The 20,991-nt window shown below is 47.9% G+C and overlaps 1 protein-coding gene and 1 long non-coding RNA gene across 3 annotated transcripts in view; one reads left to right on the top strand and one right to left on the bottom strand.

The window, feature by feature from the left end:
- UNC5A (unc-5 netrin receptor A) overlaps nucleotides 1-20,991 on the bottom strand; it is a 98,213-nt gene that overhangs the window by 67,475 nt on the left and 9,747 nt on the right. The gene's annotated exons all lie outside the window — the stretch shown is intronic.
- On the top strand, nucleotides 905-19,438 carry LOC146354620 (uncharacterized). Its single transcript, XR_014788453.1, has 4 exons — nucleotides 905-1,152; nucleotides 9,634-9,791; nucleotides 13,333-13,441; nucleotides 17,016-19,438. It is a non-coding gene; the product is annotated as an uncharacterized LOC146354620 (long non-coding RNA).

Here is a 20,991-nt window from a genome sequence, read left to right as displayed (position 1 = left end):
TTTTTGAAGCATCCCTTCCCTCTGACTTCAGCTTTCAGGTATCAGCTGCCAAAACCATACTCCTGTCTTGGAGAATGAGAGTGTACAAATTGTACTGTAGACAAAACTTTGGGTGGAGAGGGTGAACAAATTCAATGGGTGAACCATCACAGCCTTTGGGCATGACCTTGATCAGGTCCCTTGCTTTCCATCTCCATACATCCAAGGAGTCTCTTTGCCATTTCAGACTCCTGATAGGAGCTTCCAGGGGGCTACACCCTGCCTGCCCCCCTGCTTCTAACTGCAGACGACACTTGGCACGATCAGCATAGAGTTGTTGCCCTCACAGGGCCGGCCCTACCACTAGGCTTAACAGGGTGGCTGCCTCAGGCAGCTGATTTTGAGTGTCATGAAAGGGCAAGAAATAGTCAGTTCATTTATTATTGTTGTATTCCTACTGCCAGGGAGGGGGAGAGGCACTTGTGAGACCTTCCACCTTAGGTGCCAAAACAACTTTACTGGCCTTGGGTATTACCTACTTTGACTGCGGGGGAGGGAGGAGATCTCTACTTGCTGATCTGCCTCTGGTAGCAAAATGCCTTGGGCAGGGAGCCAAGATTCATATGGATTTAACCACAGAACCAATTTGGTTGCCAGGGCTCAGTCCCCAAACTGTGAAAGAATAAAGAGGGGGATCACTCTTTGAAAGCAGGCGGTGCTTTTTTTTAACCAATAAGTCACCCCAAGCAAGGCAGAGATAAAGAGAGGAAGGCTCCCCAGAAGCACTACAACGAGAGGGAAGCGCTGGGCGACATAATTGGGCGGGATTCCTTCCACAATCTTGTCGGATCTCTTCCCTTGAGGCCATTTCTCCGCAAGCACGTACACGCGCGCGCGCGCACACACACACACAGAGGCTGCCCTTCCCTCCAATCTGGATCGTCTTCTCCCAAGGCTGCTACTCCGCTGGACCCCTCCTCCCACCTCCCCCCCTCGCCCCAGAACGACCCGCCCACTCCCGGGGGCCCCTTTTAGAATCAGCGGGTTTTCACGGCAGAGTTAAAGATACCATCTGGAGCCTTATAAATCGAGTCCCCGCCGCAGGGATGGCACTCCATTACCATGAAAGAATTTAGCGCACTTTACAACCTCCCCGGCCCGCTCAGACAGCAGGTAATTAAAGCAATAATTGCTTCTGATGGCGCCTAAATGAGGAAACTTTGGTGCGGCTAACCCTGCTGCAGAAAGAAACGGATTCAGGACGGGAGGGGGTAGCGAGGGGGTGGGCCTGGGCGGGGCAAGGGGGTTGGAAAGGCAGACACCGCGCCCCTCGGTACCTTTGACGGGATCCTAACATTGGGTTAACGTCTGTGATGATAGTTTTGAAGGAACGGGCGCAGAGTGCTTCTCCATCCGCGTATGATGAGCAGTTCTGTTGGGAATGACCGAGATGCCTGAGGGAAGGATGCGTGCGAGAATATATTGATATGTGTATGTGTTAGGCGAACTGGAATCGGATGTGATCCCCACCCCCATGTGTGCCCTTACAAGTAAACTGAATGCAAGTTACTACATAATGCATTATGTTATACTTAGTGAAAGGGAGTAGAAATGCGAAACTCTCTTTTTCTCATTCTTTCGTTATCTTTTGATCACTCCCTTCCTCCAAGGCGTTCAGGGTGGCAAACTTCCTCCCTCCCTGTCCACAGCCCTGTGAGGTAGATTAGGGTAAGAAATAGTGGCCAAAATCCCACAAGTGGCTTGGCCTAGCTAGCTCATAGCTCTTTCAGCCTCACTCGCCACATTTCAGTACTAAAGCCCCACAAGGGTGTTCAGGGAATGCCTTACTTGATCGGAGAGTTCTTCATAAAGCACATACTTGGATGTGGTGTCAGTTCACAAAATTTCTCCTGCTTTTGTACCCAGCCACGCTCTCCTTTAGTTGCTGCCAAATAAAAGATGAACCTGGTGTTTACGCAGCAGTAGGTTATCCCCTGCCAAAAGGCAGTTCTATATTTTGTAGTTTTCTTCCATTGTCTTTTAATTTTTTAATGTGATTAAAGTGCTACATTGAAGCAGCAGATCTGTACAAACCCATCCTGCACAATCACAGAGGCCTGCAGGGAGCCACAAACAAAAGAAACTTCCACAGTTTGGAAACAGGTTAGTTTGAGATCTGATCACCTTCTGTGCCAGATGGAATGGGCAGAGGCCGTGGTGGGGGAATAAGACTGCAACTTGTTTACCATCCCCTGCTCCTCTGCCTTTAACACTGGCTTCATCTACAGACATAAGCAGATGATTATGCTTATATATACACCATGAAACGCTTCCTCTGCTGACTTCTGTAGATCATGCTGTTTTTAAGTACAAGAGCAGGACCTTTTCTGGTCAGTAGGCAACCCTAGAAGGAAAGCAATCTAGGCACCACAGAGTGGCTACATATGGCATATGGTAGCTGAGTACAGGATTCAGTTTGGACTTTTGGCTTCACATGTTTTAGTGCAGTTCAGTCATGTGTTTTATGTTTGGGCAGAAATGGTGTAGTGGTAAATTTTGAAGTGCAGACAGGCACTCATAATGACTGTGCCCAGAGCCATACCCCCAAGGAGAGTCCAAAAATGCAGTCAGCTGTGTTGATTCATATTAACAAACTAGTTCTAGCAGTTTTTGTCTCCATCAGGAGCAGGTCTTTTGTAAAGCTAATGGGTCTTAACTGCCCATTCAAAACTAGGCCTTGCATTACAACAGTGAACAACATAGTGTTACTGAGAAAATTCATCCCCCTGCCCCCACTGTAAGGATTGCAGCTGAACTCAGAAGGAACAGAAAATTCTGATGGGGGAAGCAGATGATGCCAGTATCCCTGCTAATCAAAAGGTGCTGGTGCTGCCTCCCTGTGAGTCCTCGTTCCGGTACACCACTATGCATATACTGACCTGGTCTGCATGTAATGAGAAGCCACTGTGGGTGAATATCCCTGTGGGGCTTCTTGTTGCAGCAGTGGCTGCTGTTTTGAATATCTGAGCAGCAGTGGAGGCAAACTGTAGCTTGTCATTACATGTGAACCTGGGGGTGGGTTGTTAAGCTGGTTGACAAGCCACCCAGAACCCATGAGCTGTTTTACGGTTGTGGGTAGCTTCTTAGCCACCCCAACAACCCACCCTTACGACAAGCTATGCTACACCCCAGCCACAGCTGGAATATTCAAAATGGTGCCCGCCACTTTGATGAAAAGCCTCATGGGGAAATTCACCCATGGTGGCTTCCCATTAAGTGTGAACTGGGCCAGTAACTTCAAGGGTAACAGTATTACAGTCTATCATGGTTGAACTGCTGCCTAACAGAATTAACTCAGAGGCCCTGACTTTCAGGCACTAACCAGTTTTCCCTTTCCTAAACCCTGGAATGTGAACTATCGCAATACAAATTGCATCTGTGACTACTTGGATACCCAGATGTTTTTCACATGTGGATCCTGTATGTCAGTTGCAGGATACATCAAACTAAACAGCAGTGACATGCTTGGAAAGCTCACAGGGTAGGTGCATTTTTGATATAGTAAAGTGTACTTGGCTTGCTGCAGGATCTGGGTGAACTCAGAACACAGCTTTGTACAGGGACTGCAAGCTCCACTACCCACCAACATGGCATATAGGTACTAGTGTGGCTGTTAGAACATATGTGTATTGCTGAAGGGAGAACCCACAAGGAGGACTTTTGAGATGATGAAAAGGCAGCAGTTAGCAAAGGATTCTCTTCCCACCTCGAAAGCTAGAGGGTAAATGCAGAACAGCCTTCCCTAAGCAGGTGCCCTCCAGATGTGTTGGCTTACAACTCACACATTGGCCTGGTTCACACGTAATGCTAACCCATGGTTTATTTAACCCATGGTTTCTTGTCCTACCCAGGGTTTGTCTGGCAAACAATTTACCAAACCATAGTTTGTTTTCTCAGTCCCAGGGTTGCTCATTTCCCTCCTCCATTGCCTGCTCCCTCCCTATATCCCAAATGCCTTTGTGGTGCTGTAGTACCGGCATGTAGAGCAGCTGTTTTTTGTTTTTTTTTACCACTCTTGCCTTCTACCTCTGTAGCCTGGTGAAATAACTCATGAACAATCCACGGTTCTGTGTTCATATATAATGACAACCCAGGATTTAAACAACCCAGAGTTTACAACCTAACAATAAACCATGTGTTCTCTTTCTGGATTGCTTGTGGTTAACAAGCCATGGTTTGTTAGCATGGCTGGGTTCACACATATGACAACCCAGAATTTAACAACCCATGGGTTAAATCAGGGGTGGACATCATGTGGCCTGCAGGCTACATATGACCTCCACTGCTCCATTGCACTCCCCTCCACCACTCCCCATTGCCCCCCTTTTAAAAAAGACTTTTTGTGGGAAAAGATGGGGTCTGTAGCAGCTACAGAGTGTCAAAATGGCCAAATTTAGCTTGTTTGCAAACTAAATTTGGCCCTTTAGGCACTCCATAGCCACTACCGAGCACCAAAAACCATTGTAGTGCTCTGTCGCATGACAGAGCTGTTTGCCACTGATTTTTGGAGGCAAACAAGCAATTTAGGCTTTTTTTTCCAGGTGCCATGCAGTGCCCCATGGACTTCACCCTGTGCTGGGGACCCAGGGAGGAAAAATGACCCCCAGACCTCCAGAAGTTGCTCACCCCTGGGTTAAATAAAACATAAATTAGCATTATGTGTGAAGCGGGTCATAAGCTCCTCCCAGTCTCCCTCTGAAGTAAGCTATGAAGTTGGGGAAGTGGTATGGCCATTGGTGTCTGCTGGATTGCTGTTCTCCCTCCAAGGCCTGATCTAGTAGGCAGCAAGAAAGAATTTCCCCCTCCCTACAGCTGCTCAGAGCCCTGGCAAGGTCAGCCTGGGAAATCCCCTCAACAGCCTCACAAACTCTGTTGTGTCATAGTGGTGTCCTCCATTGAACAGAAACACTGGACTGTAGGGAACCTCAAGGATCAACCCACTGTCTGGCTCAATCAGTGTTCAACCTGCTGCAATGAAGGAGAATAATACAGTTTTTATGGCTGTTAGATGTAAGTCTGAAAAAGGAGGAAGCCTGCAGAGTTCTGGGCTGTCTTCCTTAAAGAGATGTGGAGAGGAGGTGTTCTGGAGCAACTTAAGAAACATGCATTAACTTTAAGAGAGCTGTGATTTTTGATTTTTTTTGGTATAAGGGCAATTGCTGTTTTTACAAAATCAGACATGGTTGGCAACCAAAATCCAATTAATCATATTTGACCAGTGTTTATCTAGCCTCTTTTAAAAAAATCACAAATGAAGGCAGTTCCGTGTTTTCCCTACACAGGGACTTTGAATTCCTTGATTTCCTTAGGCGTATTCAATAGCTCAATATTAGTTGCATTAAATATTTTCTCTAACATTTGACTTAAATCTACCTTCATGTGTCTTAAAGCATTTTCTCCTGTCCTGCTCTCTGTAGTGATGGAAAACAACTGTTTCCCATTTTCTTTGTAGGAGCCTTTTAAATATTTGAAGACTGTTATCATGTTCTTAATCTTCTTTTCTCTAAGCTGAACATCCTGGATTCCTTCAACCTTTCCCCATATGTCTTGCATTCCAAACCATTTATCATCTTAGCTCCCCTCCTTTGAACTTCCTCTAGTCTAGTTTGTCAGCAGCATCCTTAAAATCTGGTAACGCAGACTGGACATGCAGAGCTCCAGTTGCAATCTAACCACTGCCAAGTCAGGTGATATTACTATCTAAGGCTTGATTCTCTGGTTAATGCAATCCCACATGACACTTATGTGGCATATGTTCAGTTTTTGATCCATTACAATGAGGTTTCTCCCCTCCCTCTCCTTACGGTATTTTGCACGCACAGAATTCTGTGTGGTGTCAGGTGCATACTTTAGATTTCTGATAAATCCAGCCTTATTAAAATAAAAACAATGTGCCTAGTCCTCATAGTGCAGAGAATAACCTGTACTATGGTCAATTAAATAAGCCATGATGGCTTAGAACAGAATCATAGAATCATAGAATAGTAGGGTTGGAAGGGGCCTACAAGGCCATCGAGTCCAACCCCCTGCTCAATGCAGGAATCCAAGTCAGAGCATCCCTGACAGATGGCTGTCCAGCCTTATCTTGAATGCCTCCAGTGTGGCATTCAATCTGCCATTTCCCTAATTACCCATCCAGGCATGGCTTGTCACGTCATTTGAATCTGGGCGGCCTGGCTTGTTTGAGGGAGAAACAACCCTCATATAATCCATGGCCTGTTTAATTGGCATGAGCCACCAATTACAACAAGCCACCGTGGCTTATTTTCATCATGATGGCTTGTTCAATTGTGCAAACCGGCCCATTATTTGAAAGTAGACAGCCAGCCACCTTCATCCAAGACTCTTGTGCACTCTGATGCACACACAGAGACTTCACATGAGCATAGGTTGCTCTACTATTTTCAATAGAGGAGACCCAGATGCTCAATGGAACATGCCAACCCCTGGGAGAGCTTCTGCACCCACAATAAATTTTTGCATTGGAGCAATTATCTGCAAAAGGCCCCCCTGCTAAGGGGACCAGGGTTCTACACTCTGCCTAGCCACCCAGCTCTCTTTTGTGTCTCCCACCCTTGTTCCCCTATTGCCATCCAGCCCTGTATCTCCCCCTGCCATCTCACCACCACTCTCTGCCCAAAGAATTTCAAATTCTGCTAATGTTCAAATATTTGGTTAAGGATAAAATATGCCAACTGAGTAAGTTATGCTAATTAAGGATATTTGCATAAATACGATTGGTTTGCATAATGTATATTAAGCGTAGTATTCTAGGGCTGGAAGAGGCAAGGCATTTAAGGGAGGATCCTCCACACTTGATCCCCCACCTCCCAAAGACTAATCTACAAAAGCCGTGGCAAGTCCCAAGCAGAGAGGAGCACGCAAAGTACCATGAGTTTTCTAGCACTGTTTAAAAAATGTCCAGACAATTTAAAACTTTGCATTTGAGTGGGACATTTGTGCTAGTGCTGATCCAGAACCCACAACACGATATCCCTTCTAAACATAAGGGATTGGGGAGGTGGCAGGGAAAAGCCATACTGCAGAGGAAGTAGCCGGGCCAATGGAGTGCAGAGAGAAGGAATAGCCATGCTGGTCTTCGCTTTGCTTTGGGCTAGATGGGTGCTTGTACTGCAACTGTACAATGGTGAGCATTTCATCTCTGAAGTGTGTGCTTAAAAGTACTTTAAAATTACTTAAGGCATTTGGGAGGAAGTGGCATTACTAGGCATTAGTGATGTTATGGTCACTAACCAATAGGAGCCTATGACATTCACACAGCCACATTCCATGCTGCACCCACAATAATACCAGTCCCAGGACAGACCCTTTGTGAGAAGCACCTTGAGTGAAACCCACATTCCAGTCAAGAAGATGTATGCTGAGATATAAATGCTGTCAGGAAGTAAGTCTTACTCATTATTGCTAATGACACTGGAATGTAATATTGATGGGCATCCAGCTGGGCAAATACTAGAAGACTGGGATATGCCAGCTGGAGTTGTCAAGCACCAATTCTACCTGGGCAGAACTCCAGTGAGTTAGCAGCCAAAGACAGGCTAGGCCTGGCAAGCTGTGGCTGGTGTCTCTCTAGACCACTGGGAAGTGAGGTTAGCAAAGGCTAGCTGGGCCAGCCAACTTCTCGCAAGGATTGGCACTTTCCATTGCTCAGACATACTGGCTCTGGACAAGCAAGTTAAAACGAGGGACCTCAATGTGATCTTTTGTGCTCCCTTAGAAAGAAGGAAATTCAAGGGGGAAGGGTGGGCAGGTGTCTGCCCAATGGAGGACAGAGTACCAGACATTACTTAGCACCAGTATCTGAAATCTCCAGGAGTATAGGAACTAGAAGAAATGATGGGATCCTAGCTTTTTGTGGAGTGGATCTAGGTAAAAGGAATGTGGTAGATATTTTTCTCCAAGCTGACTGAACTGAGACAAGATCGTAGCCATAAGAACATAAGAAGAGCCATGGTGGATCAGACCAAGGGTCCATCTAGTCCGGCATTCTCCTCACACCCAGAAGCAAGACATGAGTGCAACAGCACCCTCCTGCCCATGTTCCCCAGCAAGTGGTGTACATAGGCATACTGCCTCTGATTCTGGAGGTAGCATATAGCCAGCAGGACTAGTAGCCATTGATAGCCTTCTCCTCCAGGAATTTGTCTAATCCCCTTTAAAGCCATCCAAATTGATGGCCATCACCACATCTTGTGGTAGTGAATTCCATAGCTCAAGTATGCACTGTGTGAAGAAGTCCTTCCCTTTATCAGGCCTGAATCTCCCACCAGTCAGTTTTATGGGATGACCCCAGGTTCTAGGATTTTGAGAGAGGGAGAAAAATGTCTCTCTATCCACATTCTCCACACCATGCATAATTTTGTACACCTCTCCCTTTAGCTCCCCAAGCTAAACAATCCCAGCTGTTGTAACCTTCCCTCATAGGGGAGATGCTCCAGCCCCTTGATCATTTTACTTGCCCTTTTCTGCACAACTGTCCTTTGTAAAAAAAAAAAAAAAGGAAAGGAAAAAAGGAAGGGAACTGGCATGAAATTAGTGGAGAACATTTCCTGATATGTTTGGTGAGGAGAAAGTGGAAATAGTAAGCCAAATTTGGTTGCAATGCCATCACCATAGAAATGTAAGCTTTAAGGGCCTAGTTTTCACTAAGATGGTCAGCATTTATCTGGACTGTACTACGTCTGACAGCAGGCAGAGGCTCACTTGCTTGAATGCTCCTCCACACAACAGATTATCTCCATGTACAAAACTAGACATCAGGGTTTTAGACTAAACTTTACCCTGACATGCTAGTCTTCTCTGTGAAGGGATTTATTCATTTATTTTGTGTGGAGGAGCAGTGTTATATGAACCTGGACCTGCAGTGGTACAGCCCACAGGTAGACCATCTCCATGGGAACTAGGCCTAAAATGTCTTACTACATCAACCACGCAGGAAGTGGATATTTATATAGCTAGAAGGAGGGGCTTAAGAAAGCCCCCCTCTAGCCTTGAATTTTAAAAGAAGGAGGCACTAAAAGCCCTGTGGTGTGAGTCCTTTAACAGAAGGGGGAACTATTCAAGGCATTTCTGTGTGCGAAACAGGCAGACACAGAAAAGCCTGGGCAGACTCTTAAGTGGAAAGCCCAGTGAGGTCAATCTGGGGTGTTCTGTATCAGTTTGACAACATCTTTCACCTTGAGCAAGAAATAGATGGGGGGAATTCAATGACCAGAAGTGGGGAATAGAGCTTTGTACATCTCCATAAACTTCTTTCTGTGTTATCCCTGAGGCACCATGCCTCCACAGGTAGGTCTGTCCCACAACTCTTTCCCCCACCGTCTCCACAACATAAGTGATGAAAGTAAATCCTATACCAGAAGATGGGCAGAAATAAGAACTAGATCAGGGACTGGCTTCTCCCTTCCACTTCTCATTTTGCATCAGTCCATGTCTAGAAAAAGAACTCAGGTGTCCTGACACCTGCTTCCCACTGTAACTTCTAAAATGATTTCTTATTTGTACATCATCAACAACAAAAAGGCATTAGATGGTTTACAAAGCAAATAAAAGCCACATTACTGATCTCCGCAGAACAAACATTTCCAGAACTCGGATAGAACTCAGGAGGGGTCCTGACTCAGCCTGAAGCGCACTGGGCACCATTCCCATGCAAAAGCCAAAGAGAAAGCCAGTACATGAGCAACAATTGTCAAGAGCTCAACCTAAACTCTGCACAGAGGATGCTGATGGTAAGTTTGCATTACTCTTTGCATACTGGAGGAAAAGAGATTGCACCAGATGAGACCATTAGGATATCAGGGTAATACTGGGACAAAGAAGTTCCTAAATATTCCACTGGAAGAAGGGGATGGTCTTTCCTTAGCTGACAGACTGTGAGCCACTATGACACTTGTTTTACCCTGAAACTAATTGCCTAACACATCAGCTGCACTTCTGCAAAAAATGAAGAGAGAGAGACTAAAGGCACAATCCTATGCATGGTTAGACAGAAAAAAGTCCTACAATTCCCAGCAATACTGGGAGATTTTGGACTTATTTCTGTCTAATCATGCATAGGATTGTACCTTAAAATAACTGCTTTCCTATCACTTTTGCCAATAGTGTTGCAACCCTGGTCTTTGATTTTGCAAAGTGGCTCTTTCCTTTACAAGATAGAGTCTACATGATGATGTAGCCAGGTTTGTGATGGACAATCAGACAGCCTTTTGTGTAAAAAAGAGGAGGAGGGGAAGTAGGGCAGTTATAGCCAGGAGGGAGTTGAAAGTAAAGTTTGGCTTTTGATCGAAGGGTGGGAGGAAGAGGCTGTGGAAGGGCCTTTGCTCTGTGGCCGGGCACAATGTACTGCATGCAAAAGGTTTCAGGTTCAGTTCTTAGCATCTCCAGGTAGGGGTGGGAAAGAGTCCTGTCTGAAAGCTGCTGCCAATCAGTGTAGAGCCTACAGTCTAGACAATGTTAAGCTAGATGGCGTGACTCAGCGACAGGCTTCACACAATTGCCAAGGCTCATGGGCATGATTCTGAAAATTCAAGCTGCAACTGCAGCCTGGTGTGTTGGCTGAACCTGGCAGAAGTGGGTTGTGCAAGGGTTTAACAATCTTCACAGAAACCTAAAATAGGCAATGGGTTTGGACAACACAACAACCGGCATTCGTAGCTTGGATATTCAAAATGGCTACCTGCATGCACCACAGCCCACCGTGGCTTAAACAAGCCATGGTGGGCTGTTTGATCGTGCAAACAGGCCCAGAACAAGGCAGCTTCCTGTGTTCCTATGAGGCAATATTTGAATCTGGACAGAGAGAATGTGAAGGATTTGGAACTGACTAGGAAGGAGCATCTTAGAGGAAGGGCTGAATGAGTGCTCCTATTGCTTTTGGATTCAGATGTTGCTTTGGGACTTGTTCCTGCTTGCTTCCTACCTTCCTGACCTGTTATGTATTTTTTAATATTTTATTCTAAGCCGCCCTTATTGAATGGTGAAGTATAAATCAATGATAATAGTAATAATAAGTTCACAAGCCTCCAATATTTTCATGTCACAAGGATACTGATCTTTCGGAGCTGCGTTGAAACTTCCTACTGCTTGGGGAAGTGGGAGCATGAAAGAATATTATACACAAAAATGGCCCTGATGGGGAACAATGAGATGGAGAAAATATTATTTTTCTATTTCCATGGGTATCTCTCTGCCCCTTCGGGTTTTCCCTTGTGGATTCCTCCTCGCACGCTGAGCCCTGGGCAGGCTGAACATCATTCAACAACATCCACACACTGCTTACGCCACCAACTCTGCATCAGCCACATGTACACACATCCATCACACCTGGGCCAAGCTGATATGGCAAGAGGTCCTGGCTGGCTGCTCTGGAATTGTGCCCACCAGCTAGTCTGAAGCCAGGAGCAGCAAAGGGGTGGGAGGACAAGTCAGCCATGAAGAGGTTTACAGAAACCTCCTCACTCTCGCCCACTTTCATCTCCTTCCCACTTGGAGTAATCCCCTGGAATCCCACACCAAACAGCTCCAAAACTAACCGCTTCAGAACTACCCAAGACCCATGGCTGCCGTCTCCTTCACTAGGAAGTCCCTCTGAGGTGTAGTGTACATATTTTTTCTGCAGTGCGACTGCTGCTTCCCTACCATCTCCCCTGGCAAATGCATTTGTACAAAAGCACCAGACACTATGCCAGCAGCAGCCCTGACAGAGGTGATCAATGGTGGCACATGCAGTACCCATGTGACCTGGGCAACCCAGCTAATTGGCACATATACAGGACCACGCATAATGGGAACCAACCAGACGGAAGAGGTTTCGCAACAGCATCCATGCAACAGAAGTCATGTGCACATTGGGCCAGACTTAATGCTCGTGTCAAATTCGATTCAGAAATCTCACTGACAGGACAAGATGTACCATTTCCAAGCGATAGTCCCCATGTGGTGCCTGTCAGGAGTGAGCACAGCCCACCCAGGATGGGACTAGATAAGAGCAGGTGCTTTGCTTCTGAAAGAAGAGAGGTCAGGGCTGAAGCAGCTCTATTTAGCGTGATGGGGGACAGGTTTTGGTGATTCAATGGGGAGGGAAAGGCACTCTGCATATACTCAGAGATGCTTATTATTAATTTGCAGGGACTCAGCCACACTGTTGAAAATGTATTTGGGGACTGAGCCCTGGCAGAAATTGAGCCCATGTTTGGGATTCCTACATTAAGGGTGCAGTCCTATGGCCGCTAGTCAGTGACTAGACAGCTATAGGATAGGTCAGTTCCTGAAGAACCGGTCCCCACCCCCTCTCGTGCCACCTTGTAGGCAGCGCGGACTGGCCCCATGCTCCACATTCATAAGAGCAGTGCAGAACGGCAAAAATGGGGCGTTCTCAGGGGTGGGGCGGGGTGGGGAAGTCGGAAATACTGTATGACACATCCTATGTGTCATCTGGCCGCCACTTCCCATGCTCCAAGGTCCCATAGCTAGACAGCTGAAATCGGCCATCTAGCCATGAAAGCAGGGCTGGGGAAGTGAGGAGGAGACCCACTCCTCACCACTCCTCCCACCCTGCACTGGATAGGTGGTTGCCCCTGGGGTCAGAGGCAACCATCGATCTTGATAGGATTGCTCTCTAAGTCTGCCATTCACTCCAGTTCATTCTGTATTCCAGACTTCCCCAACCTGTTGCCCTCCAAATGTTTTGGACATCAACCCCCATCAGCCCCTGCTGGCATAGCCGATGGTCAAGAATGCTGGCAGCTGTAGGCCAAAACAGCTGGAGGCAGGGCCAGCTCAAGAGATTTTGCTGCCTGAGGCAAACGGCAAGACGTCCTGTCCCCCTTCTATGTACAGAAGCTGATTAGACTGGTGACTGAATCTCCCTTCAGCACTGGCAATGGGGCAACATCATCTGCCACACGTGAAAGCAGCAGGCTTGTTTAGGAGGGCACGGCAGGCTGCATGACCCAGAACTGTCTCCTCCAGCAACTTGCTGCCACCCCCCAGCGTCTGCTGCCCAAGGTGGCTGCTTCACTTTGCCTAATGGTAGGGTCAGCCTGGCCTGGAGGGCAGCAGGTTGGGGAAGAATGGATCTGATTGCACTCCATTTACTTCTCCCTCTCCCTACCACTTCCTTTCTTTTTTCAGACACAATTTGTGACCTTGCAGGTTTGTCCAGTCCCTAGACAACCCCTTTCTCCTCGCACCCCCGCCTCATACCACCTGAAGAGGCTGGGAGCCCTCTTCTCAGCCAGTATCGTAACTTACTCTCTCCCTCTCTCTCAGCATATAACACTGCTGCCAGAGACCAGGTTGGTGAAGCCAAGCTGAGTTGTACTCATGAAGCAGAAGTTGGTTCCCAGTTCCCAGCCTCGTGTTGTACTTGCAATAAATGGTAGGGGCCAAGTGCTGATTAAGTCAGTGATTGTTATAAATGAATTTGTCAGTGGCGGTTTTGCATCACAATGGAATTTAGCTAATTAAGTATTTCAGCTGATAACACTTCTCCCATTACATGCAATTAGCAAAGCACTAGAGGCTGGAAAGATCTATGCTGCCACCCCTCCAGCCAACAAGTATGTTTCCAGGGCTGGGCTGGGGTGACAAAGACCACCCAGGACCCAAAAAATAGAGATTGGGTCCAGCAGTGCCTGAGACATGTGCCAGAGCATAATCAGAGCCTATCTACCCCAGTGCCAGGGCAAATATCCTTAAGGAGAACATGCGTTGCTGGGAGTAGGGATAGGGGAACACATATCTCCATCATTACTGAATGAGAAAGGGGTGACTGATGCCAACTCTAAGCCAGTTGCACATCCTGGGAAGCAGCCAGGTCTCATATGATCATCCCAAGCCGTAGCCTGGGCAGGTAGAACTTTGAGGCGCTGTCAAATGTAAAGCCATCTCAGATTGTCTGTGCCAGCTGGGCTGCCACTTCACACAAGAATCTCCCCCACATGCTTCTGTTTTATATGCAGGGTTGTTGTTTTTTAATATGGAGTGGAGAGGATTTGATCCTGAGACAGGTCCTCACTGCAATTTGAAGCAGGAATGGGCACTTGAATTTAACTAATTCAGATTTGTGTCATATTTGCATGCTTTTTTTTTTCATGGCCATTCTGTCCCATTTCTGCATGAATGTGTGATTTTTTCCAGTGAATTCCACCTGAAGGTCCATCCCAGAAAACAGATGTACTTAAAGTTATGAGGGCTGCCTTTTAACATGCTTCTTCAAAACAAAACAAAAACCAAACAGGCAAAAAAGAGGCAATTGCCACTCCAAGTGGCTAAAACAGCCTTCCCAACCTGGCGTCCTCGAAATGTGTTGGACTGCAATTCCCAGCCAGCACAGCCAGTGGTTAGAAATGTTGGCAGTTGGAAGTCCAACACATCTGGAGGGCACCAGGTTGGGTAAGGCTGGACTAGAAAGTATGGCTGCTACTGCCACACACATTAAAAATGGGGCCACAAATGCCCCTGGGAGATGTGATGGTGTCCTGCCCCCCACCCTGTTTTCTGCACAGTGTCACTGGGAGGGAAGGGACACCATCATGTCCCAGCTCTCCCAGGGGTATCTGCGGCCCAAATTTTCAACATGTGCAGCAGCAGCAGCCCTGCTTTCTGGTCACTTGGAGCAGTATTGCCTGTTTTTTTTAAAAAAGAACACAACATTTAAAAGGCAGCCTTCACACCGCTTCATATAATTCATTGTAGGGCAGATTCCTAAGGAGAACCACATTCTGATCAGCACAATAGTCAAAGGGGAGTTTGCTTTGTAATGCAGATGCAAAATATTCCTTCAGCATGCCTAGTTTGATGTACAGAGGAACGTAGGCGGCTGCTTTATACTGAGTAAGTTATCTGTCCATCTTGCCTGGTAGTGTTGAAGCTGACTGGCAGTGGCTCTCCAAGGTCTGAGGCAGGATCCCTTCCTAGCCCTACCTGGAGATGTTGGGGATTGAACTGGGACCCTCTGCATGCAAAGCCGGTGCTCTACAACGGAGCTCTGGCCCCTCCCTGATGTAGTGCAGCCATGCCAGGTGAGGCCATGAATTCCAGTTTTGTCTCACAGTCCCTCATAAATTTGTACCCAAAGAGGACCCTCACTCCAGTTTCTGATGCTGTTTGCCTCCCTTAGTTAGGCCTCATTCTCACTGAGTCTGAGATGGTAAACTTGTGTGTCTGGGCTGTACCATTTCAAACTGCAGGTGGGAACTGATATGACTGAGTAAATTCCTTACAGATATCTCCTGCGTATACCAACAAAAAACAAAAAAGTAGAAGGCTAGAGTTCTTCACCTTGATATCTAAAGTTATGCAAGTTCCTAGGTGCAGTCTGAAGTGGTATGGGCCAGACCCAGGTTTACCACCTCAGTTAGTCCCACAGGAGATGCCATATACCAAGTTAGTCCCAGGCAACTGATGGTATCCAGTAGGGCTTGCCTCTTCAGTGACTTGACCAGTCATTGTTGAACCCTGGGGCAGAGAGCACACAGTAGTGGGGGTGTCACTCAGCCTTCCCCAACAAGGTGTCTTCCAGACATATTGGACTGAAACCCCATCATTGCCAGCCAACATGGCCAATGGTCAGGAATGATGGGATTTGTAGTGCAAAGCATCTGGAGGGCACCAGATTGGGAAGGCTGGTGTAGCCAGGAGAGCACTAGGAAGCATTGGAAGCTGGACACAAGGATATATAAATGCAGCCTTCCTCAACCTGATGTTTTGGACTACAGCTCCCATCACACACGGGACGGGAGCATGGCTAGGGGTGCTGAAGGAATTCACCACTGGCCATGCTGTGGGGCTGATGGGAGTTGTAGTCTAAAACATCTGGGGATATGCAGGTTGGGGAAGACGGTGATAGTGTAGGGTTTTCAGGGCCAATCCCCTTTTTGGTTTTAACCTCTCCTGTCCATCCCACAATGATCCCCAGCTAGATTATTGCCATGGCACTGTTAACAGCAGCACCAGAACAACTCCCCCCCTCCCTGCAGTCCAGCTGAGCAGCAGGGGAAGTGGGTGGGTCCCACAAGCTTCGTGGTCCGTACTGGGAGCAGCTGAGGGCCACTTGTGGCCCATGAGCTGTGCACCCCTGTGATGGAGAATCTATAAGCCTCCATCCGCCCCTGCCAGCTTCACTTATGCACCAGCTCACCTCTTTTCATTTGGCCGGGGGTGGGGGATGCATGATGACGTCTGGACCAACAGAGATCCAGAGCTTGTGTTACTGCCCTGACAGGGCAAACTTAACTTGGCTCCCCAGTTGTCACCGAATACATTAAAGCAGCTTCTTTTAAAGGGCAGACTGCAACCAACATTGGTAACATCAGCTCAGAGTGGAAAGGGCATTGGGCTAATTGGGGAAGAGGCAGCTGGGCCTGAACAAACTCAGCCCAGAAGCTGTGAACAGCTCCCTAAGACACAGGCCTGTAATGGGGGCAGGGGGCTGTTGGGCACTCCATTCTCCCATGTCTCTGGTGCTTTCCCCCTTGTTACCACAATTGCTCATTACAGGGAAGCCGCCCTTGCTAATTGCTGATCTGCACCATGCATCCTGCCTTGAGAGACCCACTTATTGCCCTGATTAATGGCAGATGCTTCCCGGTCGTCAGGCATCAGCTGCGCTGCCGTAGCAACCACTCACCTCGGCAACCGCTTGCCACAGCCACTTCCACCTGTCCCAGATTTAGGGGCTGCAGCAGAGTCAGAGATGGGGGTAGGGAAGGAGCTCAGAATTGAAGTCATGGGGAGGGGCCCCCAGTTCAAACAAAGAAGCCTGAGCAAGAGTTGGGGGGGGGGAGGAGAGACTCTACCATGAGGGGCTGTGTAGTGGGACTGAGGAACATTAACAGGCCCGTAGGGGGAAGAGAGTTTGTGGGTAGAAAGGGCTGTTCTCCTCATAGCTCCTATGTCCCACAATGTCATCTTCTCTTTTCTCCTCTCAACTCTCCTGAATGACACTACAGGAACTTGAACGACACTACAGGAACTGCTCCAGCAAGGGAGTGTTGTCGTGACTCCAGGAGGCCAAGCAAATTCTCTGCCTCTCCTTTAATTGCAGCTGAGGATCAAACGCTTGGATTCAATAACGTTCCTGCTGGAGCCTCAAGGTCACCCTGAGCCCTGGTCCCTCCAGCTGCAGAGTCGAGAGGAGGAGGAGACACACGCCTTGAGGAGCAGGGGGCTGCAGCAGTCAGAGGCAGCCTCTGTAGGCTCCCTTCACACACCCAGCCAGCCCCCGGTGTCACAGTGGAATCCCTGTCTTGTCCCACATTAGGGGGAATAAACAAGGAGGAAAGAGGGCTCCCAGCTTTTCTCACCTGGCCTATGCCTCCATCCATTCATCCCTGGAGCCAAATTACATTGGATGTGATGCACGTTGACCTACCTGGGACAGGGATGGGCGGAAAAATAAAACTAGATGTGGGTGATAATTGTGCCCTCACAAGCCTATCCCCTCTGAGCTCTCTCCCAAAATCAGATCCTTGTGCCCCACAGGTACTTGCCAGCTACTCACACATTTCTTTCCTAGCATTTCCTGGCCTCCGTAACAAAAGTCGTCCATGTAGAGATGGGGCAATTATGCAGCAGACAGACTTGTGAAACAGGGAAATGTTGACTGTAAGGTCTTTGTACAGCTAGCACATTCCCTAGCTGTCCTCATCTCTGTGATCTGTTTCAGCCCACAAACCTATAAACTACAGTGACTGTCACAACAAAAACAAAATCCCAGCAACAACACGTAGATCTATTATGTGTCTGGGACAGGTCAAGCTCTAATGAATCTCTGACATTGGTGTGACCGGCCACAGGCCCAGCATTCAGAGATATCATTCCTTTTCCATTTCATAGCAGAAGCCAGCCACCCTTTTCTAAGGTTGTTTTCACACATGCAATGTGTTTGCATTTGTCTCTTCTGCAATTCAAATCCAGTGTCTACATGGTTTGAATATATTCATTTTAAATGGCTATTTTCACTTTCCAGTCTGCATAAACAACATTTGCACGGGCACCCAAACAGTGCGAGAATGGCTTGCCATATAATTTGGGGGAAAACTCCTCAAGGTTGTGTGGAGAGCCCCATGACAGGGTTAGTCCAGAGCTGGCCAGTAGAGGGTCTCCTTGCTTCATTCAATGAAATAGCTGGATGGTTGGCTCTAACCCAGCCTTCCTCAACCTAGTGCCCCCCCCCATGGGTTAGATTGCAAGTCCTGTCATGTTCACCCAGAATGGACTATGCAAGTTGTAGTCCAACACATCTGGAGGGCACCGGGTTGGGAAAGGCTGGACTCTCTCATGTCTGATGGTCAAAATAATTACAGCCACAAGGATTCTTCATAGGCAGTAATGATCACTCCTCCTAGCCTCCCACCCCACACATACACACTGCTTCTCCTATACCCGCACATAGAGGAAGGGTCATATCTGCACACAGCCTCCTCCAGCATTTCTTGATCCAGAGAACAACTATAAACCTGGGGCTCTCTAACCCTGGGACTCTCGATGATAGGAAGCCCCCAGACTTGGAGGCTTCCAATCATCCAGTGCAGGGCAGGAGGAGCAGCAGAGGTGAACTGCACCTCCCTGTCCTTCCGCCCTGCATATTTCACTAGACAGGCTTTTTTGCCTGTCTCGCTGGGGCATTTTGGAAGGGGTTGGGAAAGGAGACTAGAAAAGGTGTAGGATAGCTCACATCCTGGCCTCTCCCATTTCCTCCCCTCCATGCCCATCAAAATGCTCCCTTTCCCCCCTTGCCGAGGTCACTTTTCTGACCTCGGAGAGCAGCTGGAGTGAGGGGGTGGGGGAGGACGGTCGGATCTCCAACTCCCCCTTCCGAGATCGGAGCGCTGTCTCAGAAGGGGAAAACAAGCAATCCTATGGTCTCTCAAATGATGTCTAGGGACCATAGTACTGCTTCCTATGTGTCCCTTAGAGTTCCTCTAAAGATGGCAGGAAATGGAGTTTCCGAGTTAATATTTATTTATTTTATTCATTTGACTTATTTATGGGGTTGAATCCAGGATCTGGCTTCCACAGAAGGATAGGGCCTTCCCCACTCCACAGCTCATCCCATACAACCAGGTCTCCTGAGTCTTTGGGCCTCCTGAGTCTTGGTGTAGCATTTTCAGGGGGCTGGAGGGGCTGCCGTGGGAAGGAGGAAATGGGGAAATCCAGTTCCACCAGCGACAGTGCAGCTGATCCAGCTTAAATCTGGATCCAAACCATATATTGCCCCTCTGCCCATTGGATGCATGAGACAATATACAATACTGAAATTAAAAGAGCAAGAAAAACAGAACAAAATGAATACATCCTAACGTTAAAGTAAAAGCTAGTGTATTCATCACAATAAAATCAGGAAACAACATTAAAAACCATTCAAACCTTGACAGGACGTATAGTCTTCGCTGCCCATCTAAAGCATAATACAGAGGGGGTGAGTCTGACCTCCTTAGGGATGGTGTTCCATAATCAGGATGCTGCTACAGAAAAGGCCCTGTCTCGAGTTCCCAGCAAAATCACCTCTCTAGGTGGTGGGAGATATAAAAGAGCCTCCAGTGACAATTGCCAATTATGGGCAGGTTCATGTGGGAGGAGGTGGTCTTTTAGATATCCTGACCCCAAAGCATTTGGGGCTTTATAGGTAAGAATCAGCACTTTGACTTGGGCTTGGGAACAAACTGGAAGCCAGTACAGCTGATCCAACACCAGTGTTATATGATCTCTGAAACACATGCCCAACAGTAGTCTGGCTGCCACGTTTTGTACCAGCTGTAACTTGTGAACACTTTTCAAAGATAGCCCCATATAGTGTGTGTTACAATAATCTAAGCGAGAGGTTACTAAAGCATAATCACTATGGTCACATCCACCTTCCCCAGGAAGGGACACAACCGGTGCACCAGCCCAAGCTGGGCAAATGTACTCCTGGCCACCACTGCTTCCAAACTGCATATCTCAGCCTTCAGAGGGAGTCTTACACCATGGAGAACAGGTTGAACTCCTTATTCCCAGGTTTCCCTGTCTACTGAGCAGCAGGGCCTCTGCCTTGTCTGGACTGAGCATCCAGACTACTACAATGGTGTGGGTCAGCTACTGAAGGGAAGTAGATGCTGGAAATTATAGAAGCCCCCTTCTGGGGCTGTATCCATCTGTCGCTCACAGTCCCTCACTCTTGGGCTGGCATTCAACACCACATGCTGATCCTTAGCCCAGTTGAGATAGATCATAAATACAAGCTGCTACAGACCCCCAGGCGCATACCAGCACAGATTCATTGCCCCCTCCTCTCACACTGACGCACACACACTGGCCTTGCTCAGCCCTCTTGTGCTGGTGCCCCTCTCTGGATCCTTACACCGACATTCACACTGAAACCGGCAGAGGGAGGCTTAGGTGGCTGGGGAAGTCCCCCTTTGGCGCCCGGTCTAAACTGGGGCTGCACTGAGGAACATAGGAAGCTACCCTATACTGAGGTCAGACCACTGGACCATCTAGCCCAGTATTGCCAACACTGACTGGCAGCGGCTCTCCAAGGTTTCAGGCAGGATTCTTTCCTAGCCCTACCTGGAGATGCCGGGGATCGAACCTGAGACCTTCTGCATGTGAAGCAGGAGCTCTACCACCACGCTGCAGCCCCTTCCAACTTGCCAAGTCTGTAATCATTTTATTAGGATTGATTGCCAGCTTGTCTGGGCAGAGGACTGTGCTGCTCTCAAGCCACCCCAAGGAAATTTTGGCCACCACTTGCTACCTTGCAAACTCCCTACCCTGCTGTTATGCAAAGCACACACACCCCTTGGGACCAGTCTTGTAATGCAGGGACAAATGAAGGAAAATCCAGGACACAGACAGGATTAACACTTGAAAGGGCCCCTCAGGCAGTACTGATCGATCTGAGCCAAGAAAGCCAAGGAAAGAGTTCCAAACTGAACTACATGT

This window comes from Heloderma suspectum, chromosome 2 (assembly GCF_057233095.1).
Source record: "Heloderma suspectum isolate Gila_16-S chromosome 2, 16-S_ref, whole genome shotgun sequence".
Lineage (NCBI taxonomy): Eukaryota > Metazoa > Chordata > Lepidosauria > Squamata > Helodermatidae > Heloderma > Heloderma suspectum.
The sequence above is the reverse complement of the archived record's forward strand: the minus strand, read 5'-3'. Positions and strand labels throughout refer to the sequence as shown.